This window comes from Aethalodelphis obliquidens, unplaced genomic scaffold, assembly GCF_003676395.1.
Source record: "Aethalodelphis obliquidens isolate GAN/ISIS:26980383/991018 unplaced genomic scaffold, ASM367639v1 scaffold22, whole genome shotgun sequence".
Classification (NCBI taxonomy): Eukaryota; Metazoa; Chordata; class Mammalia; order Artiodactyla; family Delphinidae; genus Aethalodelphis; species Aethalodelphis obliquidens.
In genome coordinates, this window is record NW_020837966.1 from 26,201,081 (window position 1) to 26,213,107 (window position 12,027).

The 12,027-nt window shown below is 44.3% G+C and overlaps 1 protein-coding gene across 5 annotated transcripts in view; it reads left to right on the forward strand.

Annotated features, from left to right (window-relative positions):
- The first annotated feature begins 458 nt into the window (after positions 1 to 458).
- Positions 459 to 12,027, forward strand: part of ITPR1 (inositol 1,4,5-trisphosphate receptor type 1) — a 318,999-nt gene continuing 307,430 nt past the window's right edge. For all 5 annotated transcript variants that reach the window (XM_027121458.1, XM_027121453.1, XM_027121455.1 and 2 more), the window contains exons 1-2: positions 459 to 709; positions 1,547 to 1,623. The gene's annotated coding sequence lies outside the window, so the exon portion shown is untranslated. The remainder of the gene's footprint in view (positions 710 to 1,546; positions 1,624 to 12,027) is intronic.

Genomic DNA, 12,027 nt, shown 5'->3' on the forward strand with positions numbered 1-12,027 from the left:
AACACTGGCGTTTTTGTGCCCTGGATTTCTGAAATTCTTGGCTCGGGGACTCAAAGCGGGGGAAGGGTGGGTAACAGCTTGTAAAAACTTCCCAAAGCAGAAATCCGAGCTCCTCCCCGCCCTCTGCTCCCAGTAACACCTGGATTCTAGGGAAAGGGGGCAGCCGAAGGAGGAGAGTCCCCAAGGGTTGGGGGCGCCCCCAGAGATGGTTTTGGGTCGCGGGCTCCAAACCCAAACGCCTCTCACACCCGAGCTCGTTTTGAAGCCCGGACTCTCGGCCGGACGCCCCTCCCTGTCCCGGCGTGCGTCTATTTAGAGCCCAGCCCGGGAGCCCGTAGGATTCTGGGACTTGTAGTTCATCCTCCCTGCCCCAGGCGCCGCCGCGACCCCGGACTCGGACTACATTGCCCAGGGAGCTTCCCGGCCTATATAAGCTGCCAGGAGCCGCTTCTCAGTGCAGTAACCATGTGGATGAGCTGCTGAGGCGCTTCCTCAGGCTTGCTGGGGTGGGAGGAGAGGAGGAGGAGGTGGTGGTGGAGGAGGAGGCAGAGGGTGGAGAGAGAAAGCTCACGCCGAGAGGAGGTGTGGGTGTTCCGCTTCCATCCTCGCGGAACGAGCTCCCTCTTCGCGGACATGGGATTACCCAGCGGCTGCTAACCCCTCTCCTCGCCCTCCTCCCCCAAAGCGGCGTGGCTCCCCGGGCACCAAGGTAGCGGCTGGGGCCGGGCAGAGGGCGCGGGGAGTTGGTACTGTTCCCCCGGGGGCAGAAGTTTTTGCCTCGCTCTCTGGGAGTTCTTGGTGGATTTGCACGCACTTGCATGCATTTAGAGGTTCTTTTACAGAGGGCATTTTGGGGGGGTTCATCTGAGGTTAAAAAAATTCTGAACTCCATCGACTGGCTTTGAGGGCTGCCCATTCTGGATTGGAATGGCATTCCCCCAAGTTGGAAACTGTTGCAGCTGCTGCAGGAAACAGTTGTTTTGTTTTGTTTTTTTGTGGGAGGTGTGTGCGGGGGTGTCCTGTGTGAGTCCGCTGCAGGAAACAATCTTTCTTAAAATGTAGCCGTCCCTCGTGCTGCACGGTTGGGAGAATAATGCGTGTACTGGGGCCCCAGTGGGGAGGTTTTAAAAAACGGAAGAAAACCCCGGGAGCCGTGAGGGATGAAGTGTGGACGAAGCTCACGCCCGATGAGGATACTTGGCCTCCGCTCTGGGAAACAAGTGCTTTGGGATCTGCCAAACACTTCGCTTAGTTTCAGCCCCCCGGCGCGTTCGAAGTTTGTGCGCACTTAGTCTCACCTGTCAGTTATATATTGGAAACAAATAAGCGAAGTTACCTGTAATCCTCACTTAAGTGATCCCACCAACCTACGTGTCAGATCTGGTGGTGGTGGTCGTGTGTGTGTGGGTGTGTGTTGCGGGGGCAGCGGGGTTGTCTCTCCAGGAAGGAGGCTAACGAAAGTGGAAGTGTGGAATTTGAAAATTTCTCTTAGGCACCCACATCTGGCCAATCTCATATTCAGTCTTCCTTCTTTCTCATTATTTAGGAGCTGACTACGGGGGGAGCCAGACTCGCACTCCTGGCTGGGCGTGTTTTGGCAACAGAGTGCCTGACCCGAGTCAGGTGAGTGTGGAAGCCTGAGAGCTGTAATCAATAAAGAGTTTTTGTCCTAAGCCTATTTAGGTTCCCTCTAAAGAGTCATGGAGATGGGGAGTAGAAAATAAAAGGAAACTTCATAGCTCAGTCTCCAAAATTTGTCACTGCCTTTGGTGAGGGCTTTAGGGAGCGGATGAGATCCAGAGGGCAGTCCTGCCTAGTACTTTTGGCCCTAGCTCAGAAGTGAAGCAGCCTGAAGGTTTATGAGAGGAGGGGAAAAAAAGAAAAACATTAAACGGACCAGTAAAAGGGATGCCCATTGGTGACGTGAGAATTGAACTTGCCAGGTGGTGTGCTGATGATTTAAATTCTGAAGGATACAGTGTATTTCATCTGCCAAGATATGTAAGCAAAAATTATCTGCTTCTCTCTTTCAAAATAGTCACTTTCTTTTTTCTTACTGTGAACGTGTGTTTAATCAGAGTAGATTGGGTTCCAAGACATGAAAGTGGTTGCTGGCAAACTGAAAGAATTAGAACTTTAAAAAGGGAAGTTCTTGAAACATAAGATAATAGCATCCAGCCCTTGACTTGAAGCCACTTGAACATCAAGGAATCTGGTGGATTCCTATGGTTTAGGTGCCTGTCATGGGATATGAGCTTAGAGCAGCATTTAACTGTAAACACAAGCAGCTCCTATTTTTTTCCTCCCCAAATGTTCAGACTGCACTTCACGAGAGGGAGGTTTCAACGGGTGCACATACATCCTCATTGCTGCAGATTTGAGCATCACAAGTTTTTTCTTCTGAAATGGTCAGGAAGAGGGTAAACGATAGGGTAATATGGGTGGGGGGCCTGGGTCTTCGTAACTTCTTTAACATTCTAAATATTTAGCTGTTCCCTGGGCTACAATCTTCGGGCTTTGCTAATTAGAAAAGAAAAGTCAGACATTTCATTATAGTAGTATTGTGCTTTTGTTTCCTGTTGATAAGCTCCTCAGGAGTGCTCGTGGAGTGGGAAGGATTTGGATGTGTGAGGTCTACTTCCTTTTTGGAGTTTTCTTGACTCATATGGCTATGTGGGCACTCATCAGGCCAAGGATTGGGTTCAGGTCCCCTCTTCAGAGTAAGGTGCAGGCAGGGAGAAAGTGGTCTCTTCTCTGGTTGCTGAAAATAATAATGCCCATTAAGTACTTGTAAGCCAGGTCCAGAGCCATACATCACAGAAACCCTGTGAGTCAGGTACAGGTGAAGAAGCTGAGGTGCAGAGAGTGAAATCACTTGTCCGGTAACTAGCACCCAGTGGATGCAAGATATAACCCCAAGGTTTGGGACTCTGCTGCTTCCCACAAATGCACCTAGGTTTGTGGGGCGATAAGGGGGTACCTGGGAAAAGTGGTAAACTTATTGCTGTCGATGAATAACTTTTGCTTGTGTCCCACCAAACGATGAAGGAACAAAGTGACCTTGATGTAAGAAGAAAACGATGTAGCCATAGATGTAGGAATAAAAGACTGGCTATTTGAGGAGGTCTTAGGTGTTGTACTGAGTTCGTTTTGGTAAGCTGTGTGCTGCAAGTCTGCATGAGGAGGATAAAAGAAACCAAACCACAAGGAACGTTGTTTAAGTTCATCATTGGGTTTATCTCACACCTGAAATCCATCTTGATTGTCTACATCAAGGCATCTGAGCAGGTTACAAGAATCAGGTGTTTCTCCATTTGAATACTTCGAAAGTTTAAATTGCAGTGAGTCTAAACTGTGAAATGTTGATGTCTTTTCATGTATCCTTCAGTTTGCTTTGTGGCCAGTTGTGTAAGAACACTTTTCTTTTTCGTTTCTTACTTTCGCTTGCGTGTGTGTGTGTGTTGAAAGTATAATCTGCTTTTTGAATAATTCAAATCGGAACAGAATATCCTATCAAGATTTCCTTATCAGGCAGGGAAAGTTCTTCATGCTCGTAATGAATTACTCCTGGCCTCCAGTTTGGTACTCATGGAAGTTGTTTGGGGTTGACAGTGGTGTTATCCATTTAAACACAGCGGTTGTCTTTTGGAGGGAGTTAGCACCTTTTCTTGAGGAAGGAGAGATGGAATGGTTGCTTAGAGAAGAAATAGGCGAACTGAAGACAGATCTGTTGCCTTTTATCTCAAAATATTTTCAGCTGAGGAAGACCGTAGTCTTAAAGAGAGAAAGAAACTGCTAATACAATGGTATACTAACAACTGACTTCCACAGCAAAAACCCAAATGGCTTTTTAGCTCATTTGTAATGATTTCATGGAAAGTCTGATTTCTTTACAAGCAGCTCTTAAAAAACAAACCAAAATGAAGCAACAAACACCAAATGTGAACAACAGAAAAAAGTCAAAGAATTAAAATTAGGCCTGGAGTTAGGTTTTTAGGTCAAGCTGCTCTTGGGCACGTCTAATTAAGGAGTCTACCCAAGGCCAGTGCCCCATCTTTTTGCTGTTGGTTTGATCTTTTAAAATAAAACACATTGCTTTCACAGGCTCTTTCTTTAGTAACTGGAAGTACATGCGATTTTTTAGTTCACTAAGTTTTTGCCCAGCTCTTTTTTTTTTCGGTACGCGGGCCTCTCACTGTTGTGGCCTCTCCCGTTGCGGAGCACGGGCTCCGGATGCGCAGGCTCAGCGGCCATGGCTCACGGGCCCAGCCGCTCCGCGGCATGTGGGATCTTCCCAGACCGGGGCACGAAGCCGTGTCCCCTGCATCAGCAGGCGGACTCTCAACCACTGCGCCACTAGGGAAGCCCTGCCCGGCTCTTTTGATGAAATGCATTAAGGCTTGAAGTCAGGGACAGGAATGACATAATTTCCATGATTCCTACCAATTGTCATAGTGTTTGTGGTTCTGAGGTTATTGCTAATGAGGATGAGCTGAAACCATCACCCACTGAGCTATTCCTCCTGTTGAACTATGTCCAGGTTCCTCCCTAAACTGGACATTGTTTAAGGCACTTGGTATGATAAATCTATTCTAGAAACTCTAATGCCTGTTTAAGTTGTGGTTCAAATATTTTATTCCTTCATTCAACAAACTTTGAGTACCTGCTGTGTGCCAGGGTGTGTTCTAGATGCTGGGGATGCAGCGATGAGAGTCCTATTCCTAAGAGGCTTAAATCCTAACTGGGGGTAGGCAGCCAATATAATAAGTATTGTAGTGTGATACGTAGTAAATGCTATGGAGAAGAATAAAGCTGGGTGAGGGGTAACGGAAGACAACAGTGTTGGTGAGGAAGTGGAGAAATTGGGACCTTTGTGCACTGTTGGTAGGAATGTAAAATGGTGCAGCCGCTGTGGAAGACAGTATGGCTGTTCCTCAAAAAATTAAATGTAGAATTACCAGGTAACCCAACAATTCCACTTCTGGGTATATACCCCAAACAGTTGAAAGCAGGGATTCAAACATTTTTGTATACCCATGTTCATAGCAGCGTTATTCACTATAGGTAAAAGATGGAAACAACCCAAATGCCCATTGACCCATGAACGGATAAACAAAATGTGGTATATCTGTACAGTGGAGTATTATTTGGCCTTAAAAAGGAATGAAATTCTGATACATGCTATAACATAGGTGAACCTTGAAAACATTCTGTTAAGTGAAACAAGTCAGGTGCAAAAGAACAAATAGTGTATGGTTCCGCTTAGAAGAGGTTTTAGAGCAATCAAGTTCTTAGAGACAAGAGGCAGAATAGGGGTTGCCCTGGGCGGGGCTGCTGGGGAATGGGGAATGTGTTTAGTGGGTACAGTTTCCTTTTGGGAAGATGACAAAGTTCTGGAAATGGATTGTCGTGATGGTTGCAGAATAATGTGAATGTACTTAATGCCTCTGAATCATACACTTAAAAATGGCTAAAATGGTAAAATTTGTGTTATATATGTATATTTTACCACAATAAAAAGAAAAAAATGATAACAGCAACAGAACAGTAAAGGGGATAAGGGAGTACTCTGGGAGATCAGGAGTCATGGAAGGTCTTTTCTTTTTTTTCTTCTTTTGACTTCAGTCAGTCTCTTTTTATTTTCAGTTTGCGTTTTGTTATTTATACCTGCAATGCGAAAACGTTGTGATCAGTTTCTCATCTCTGTTTATGGTTGTGGTAATAGGGAAATCGATTGTTAATTGGTCAGCTCAAACTGTACTCATTTACCTATTATGCCTCCTTGTCTCTCTCTCTTATTTTTTTAAAAAATTTTTGTTGATTTGCAATGTTGTGTTAGGGAAGGGTTGTTTAACACGGTGGCATTTCAGCAGAGATCTGAAGGAAGTGGGTGGGTGAGCCATGTAGGTGTCTGGGGGGTGGATGTTCCAAAGGGCCAGAGCAGCCAGTGTAAAGGCCCTGAGATGGGAGCAGGTGGGGCCTGTTAGAGGAAGGACAAGGAGGCCAGGATGGCTGCAGCTGAGGGAGAGTGCCAGGTGTTCAGGTGGGAGAGGGAATCGGGAAGATTGTGCAGGGGCCAGGTGTTTGCCGGTATGCAATGATTTGTTTCCCCGAGGATTTGTAAACTCGCACAGAATTCTCAGTGGTTCTCGGTATCACTAAACCACCTTGTCCTTTCCAAAGAGGCTTTGGTGAGGCTGGCAGGATCACATACCAGCTTGGAACTTGCTGGGGGATAAAACCCAGATTTCTAGACTGTCTGGTTAATCACCTGATTTACTTGGGATTGTAATTCACTTCAGGAGGAAAGGCATCTTTGATAAAAGAGGTGAACAGTACTGTTAGCTTGGATAACAAAACAAATTCTAAGAACCTAATGATATTCCTGGGGGTTTATCTTCAACACAAACCTTTTGTGCCCTGTGGCTACCCTGCAGTCTGTCTAGTCTCATTTTAAGGAATTACACAAAGAGCACTCATGCTCTGCTATCTAATATCCTTCGGGGATTATGAAGTTCCTTCTAAGTGATTCTCCCTGATGAGTGGAGTGGACCCCTCAATGTGTACAAACGTGTAACAAAAATACATTTTGTTACTTATTGTGTAAGATGTACGTATTCAGTTGTAAAACCTTAGGAAATATAGGCAACAAAACAAAAGCAGTCACTTCCAATCCTACCATCTAAGATTAGGGTTTCAAACTTTCCCTCTATGTATAGACATATAAAAATTACATGTATGTTTAAATTTTGTGAAAAGGGACTCATACCTCCTGTTTGATTCCTTGCCTTTTGCATTCTATATTGTGAACATATTTTCTTCTTAATAAATAGACATCTGAGTCATTTATCCAGAGGGGGCTGTACGTTTGATGGGATTTCATTGGAATGAGGACATGTATGGAATCACTAGGGTAAAAAAAAAAAGTATATCATTAGGTTTCATCACTGTCATAGAGTCCAGGTTTTCTCATTCAGTACTGTTTTTAAGAATGTAAAAAAAGTGAATATGTGTATATGTATAACTGATTCACTTTGCTGTACACATGAAACACATTATAAATCAACTATAAATCAAAAAGAAATAAGGAGAAAAGAATAAAAAAAGAGAACGAAATGGAAGGTAAAACACTATTGAAATGTCAGTTACCACATTACAGGGGTAAAGCCTAGTTATCATGTATTTAAATAAAAAATTTCTCATTGGTTCTGCAAAGTAACCTAATCCCCTGAGGGGTTGGGGCCAGGCACTCTTTTGTTTGCACTTAACAGGAAAACTTTACTCTAGAAACTTGGAAATACATGAAGTAGTAGCGATCTTAGTATTATGAACCCCTCTTTACTCCTTACCCTCCATGGTTATCAGTTCATGACCCATATTGTTTTATCCACATTCTCATATACTCTTCCCTCTCTTCTTGGATGGTATTGAAACAAATCTCAGATATACCAGTTCATCTGTATTTTAGTATATATTTCTAGTATTGGGATTCTTCTAAAAAAAAACAAACAATCACGATACTGTTGTCCATCTCAAGGGGAAAAAAAGCAAATTTTAAAATTGCATCTGTGTTCTCACTTCCTTAATTTAAATAAATGTATTATTTCAACATATATATAATAATAACAGATATGCATACTTCAGCAGTTTGTTTGAATTAGGAACCAAATAAGGTCGATACATTGCAAATGGTCACTGTGTCTTTTAATCTATGTATTTCCTCGACCCCTCTTTTCTTTCCATGCATTTTTTGGTTGTTATTAAAGAAACTGGGTGATATCTTTTCCTACAGTCTGCATTTTGCTGACTGCATCAGTGTGGTGTAGTTGAACATGTTCCTCTGTCCTCTATATTATATTTATGTTTAATTTGATAGTTAGATGCAGAGGCTTCATCAGAGTCACGCTTTTTTTCCCCCAAGTCTACTGTGAGCTTCACTCACGGGCGTGTGTGGTATGTCTGGACATGCTTTCTAGTGATTAGCATCCAGGGATGCTGATTGCCTCAATCCATTAGTTCAGCTGGACTTGTAACACTCCTAATTCTATTTCTGGTTCATTTATTAGCTGGAATATTTTATGACATGAAATTTCCTCCACTTAGTGTTTGGTTTCCTGGGGTAAAGTTTCATAGATATAAACAAAAGACAGGATCAATACTTGAGTCTCTCTCTGTGTTTTATCAGTTTTCAGAAATAACACGTTGATCCCCTTGCATGAGCCATGGCAATGGATCTCAAGTGGGGGACATTGGACGATATCTGGGGACATTTTTGGTTGTCACAACTGGGGAGAGGGTGCTACTGGCATCCAATGGTTAGAGGCCAGGGGTGTTGCTAAATAGCCTTCCATACATCTCACAGCTCTCCAACCCAGAATAATCCATTCCAGAGCATCAGCAGTGCCACTGTTGAGAAACCCTGTACCGAGATGACCAACGGGTATGGTCTTTTAATATCATTATGAACTCATGGCTTTAGACATATTTTCTATGTTTCATTTTGTGTAGTCATCCTTATTGATGTTCAAATTGTCCATCTCTGCTCAGAGAGAGGCTACTCACGTTGATTCAAAAGACACAACCCCAGTGGTCTTAGACTTCCTGCTTCTTGTATGACAAGATGTTCCAGGCTCATCTTCTATATTTCTTGACGCAGACCTGAGTTCAGTCTTTTCTCCAAGAAGCCCTAGTTCTTTTGAGTGGGAGATGGTACTTAGAGAGCTGAGCTCAGGGCCAGATAGGTACTCTTCTCACTCTCATCCTGTGGGTCAGAAAATAAATTAAAATGAAGGAAATGTAAAACCTGAACATTTTTCATGAAAGCTTTTCCAGAATGTAATCGATACATCCTTGCCTTTGAAAAAAAAATTCTGAACATACTCTTTTTCTTGTGTGTGTGTGTGTGTGTGGTATGCGGGCCTCTCACTGTTGTGGCCTCTCCCACTGCAGAGCACAGGCTCCGGACGCGCAGGCTCAGCGGCCATGGCTCACGGGCCTAGCCGCTCCGCGGCATGTGGGATCTTTCCCGGACCGGGGCACGAACCCGTGTCCCCTGCATGGGCAGGCGGACTCTCAACCACTGCGCCACCAGGGAAGCCCTGAACATACTCTTAACTTTTCAAGTTGGTCTCAGTTTTAGCTTTAGTAGGCTGGGGTTAGGATGTAGGAGTTCTCCCCAGTCAAGCAGGAATGTTACTCTTGTTCTATAGCCATGGTTTTCAAACTGTGTGGCAGGCCATTAAGAAGTTGTGAAATCAGTTTGGTGGACCTTGATAGATGATTTTTTGATAAAGTAGACCAGAATAGAAAACGTCACAGTATATCACGTGGATACTTAAAAGAACTGTGTATGCTGCAACAAGTTTTCTCAATCTTTCTCTCTCTCTCCCTCCCCCCCTCCTCTCTCTCTGACACACACACAGAGTAAACATTGGATTGTAAGTTCAGTGTATTTCTTACTGTGGGTCACAGCCAAAAATTTGAGAAACCTTGTTCTACATCTTTACTACTCCATTTGTGGTCACCAGACCAGCATCATTGGCTTCAAACTGAGAGCTTGTTAGAAATGCAGACTCTCGGGTCCCACCCCAGATCCACTGAAGCTGAAACTGCGTTTTAGCAAGGTCCCCAGGGGGTTCTTAATGCGTGTGAAAGTGTGAGATCTGTGCTGGAGGGTGCTTGCCCCTGTGCTTTTTCAGAACTTTTTTTTTTTCCCCCGGTACGTAGGCCTCTCACTGCTGCGGCCTCTCCCACTGCGGAGCACAGGCTCCGGACGCGCAGGCTCAGCGGCCATGGCTCACGGGCCCAGCCGCTCCGCGGCATGTGGGATCCTCCCGGACCGGGGCACGAACCCGTGTCCCCTGCATCGGCAGGCGGACTCTCAACCACTGCACCACCAGGGAAGCCCCCAGAACTTATTTTTATAGTTTGTTTTTTTCATGGCTAGCTGTCACCTCTTGAAACTGACCTTTGTATTTTCCCCTAGCAGCCTTCTCATGTTCAATTAAGAGGAAAGGTAGGCGAAATCACCAACTAAGGTGAGGGTATAGAAGTCTGGCAGGATTCTTCCAATCCAAGAACATGGTATATCTCTCCATCTGTTGGTATCATCCTTAATTTCTTTCATCAGTGTCTTACAGTTTTCTGCATACAGGTCTCTTGTCTCCCTAGGTAGGTTTATTCCTAGGTATTTTATTCTTTCTGTTGCAGTGGTACATGGGAGTTTCCTTAATTTCTCTTTCAGATTGTTCATCATTAGTGATTTGGGAGGTTGGGATTGATATGTATACACTGATGTGTATAAAATGGATGACTAATAAGAACCTGCTGTACAAAAAAATAAAATTAAAAAAAATGGTTATGAAGAACCTAGGGGCAGGACAGGAATAAAGATGCAGCCATAGAGAATGGAATTGAGGACACGGGGAGGGGGAAGGGTAAGCTGGGACGAAGTGAGAGAGTGGCATGGACATATATACACTACCAAATGTAAAATAGCTAGCTAGTGGGAAACAGCTGCATAGCACAGGGAGATCAGCTTGTGCTTTGTGACCACCTAGAGGGGATAGGGAGGGTGGGAGGGAGGGAGACGCAAGAGGGAGGAGATATGGGGATATATGTATATGTATAGCTGATTCACTTTGTTATAAAGCAGAAACTAACACACCATTGTAAAGCAATTATACTCCAATAAAGATAAAAAAAAAAAAAAGTCTGGCAGGATTCTCTCTGATAAAAATGAGAGCTTTCATGCTTACATTGAGGGATTTTTTTAAATTGGCTGTTTGGATAGAGGTAGAAAGAGACCAAAATCTACATGTAAAGCCTACTAAGGATTGTGAAGCCACAGACATACAGAAAGCTGCATTTTAACCTGTTGTCAGACACTTTGAGGAAGTTACGTTGTATAATGTTCTATGACCCTTCGAGTCAGCAGAACTTCTGGACTGCTTGGTATAGCGTTGCTCATCAGAAAAAGATGAACAGAAGAAAAAAATATCACAGCCTCCAAATTCCTCGGTGTCCGTTTGCATTTCAGGGGCAGCTTTCTTTGGGAAGTGATTTTGTTTTGCAAAAACAGCTTGAAAAGCTCCTCATACCCCCTTCACATGCACATATTTCTGAACAGAAAAAGCTTACAAAAACACCTAGACATGGGGACATTCATGTACTTCCCAGCCACGTGTGTGATCATGTTCTGTCTCTGTACCTTTGCACGTGTGCTTTCTGCCTGCTGACCCCATCCTCATCCCCTCTGTATCCACCTTGCCAAGTGCTTCTCTTCCCAGCCAGGTCTTCTTCCTTCTGGGAAACCTTTCCTGAACCTTAAAAGTCTTTGTCATCTGAATCGCCGTGACACTTCGTATCTATAGGCCTTTTTGATTTTTCCCTCATAGGAGTACCTGGCACATAGTAAGTGCTCACAGATACTCATGAATGAGGTTATTTATCTACGTTTTATCTCCCATTGAAGTCTGTAGGCTACTTCTTCATCTAATTTTTTGTACCCCTGTCCCGGTGACCTATTTCCTGAGTTGGCCTGTTGCTTTGCCCGTTTGCCGTGGAGAATGAAGTGAGAACCGGGTAGAAAGGTCTTCAGTTCCTCATGGTTGCTTTTGAGGTGCTTTCTCAGCACAGCTCTCTGGAGAGCATTCGGCTTGGAAAGTTGGTGATGGTTACTAAAAGGGAGTGGAGGTAGGAATGCGGTAGTGAATGAGCTGCTCTCAGGTTGAAATGGTGTTGTCCTGCTGAGCCGCAGGATGGGGACTCCCGAGAACTGGGTGTTGCCTGCGTGTTCAGTCCAGGCAAAACATGTAACATATGTGCATCTGTTTCCTCTTCTGTAGAATAGGTATAAAAATACCTGCTTTGGGGCATTGCTGCCAAGTTGTAGAGAATAATAGATGCTAGCAAAAGGTCTCAGAGATCAAAACAACCAGGCCTTTCCAGCGAGGTGATTTGGTCCCCCAGGGGCCATTAGGCAGTGGCTAGAGATGTTTTTTTTTTTGTCCTCACAGCTGAGGGGAA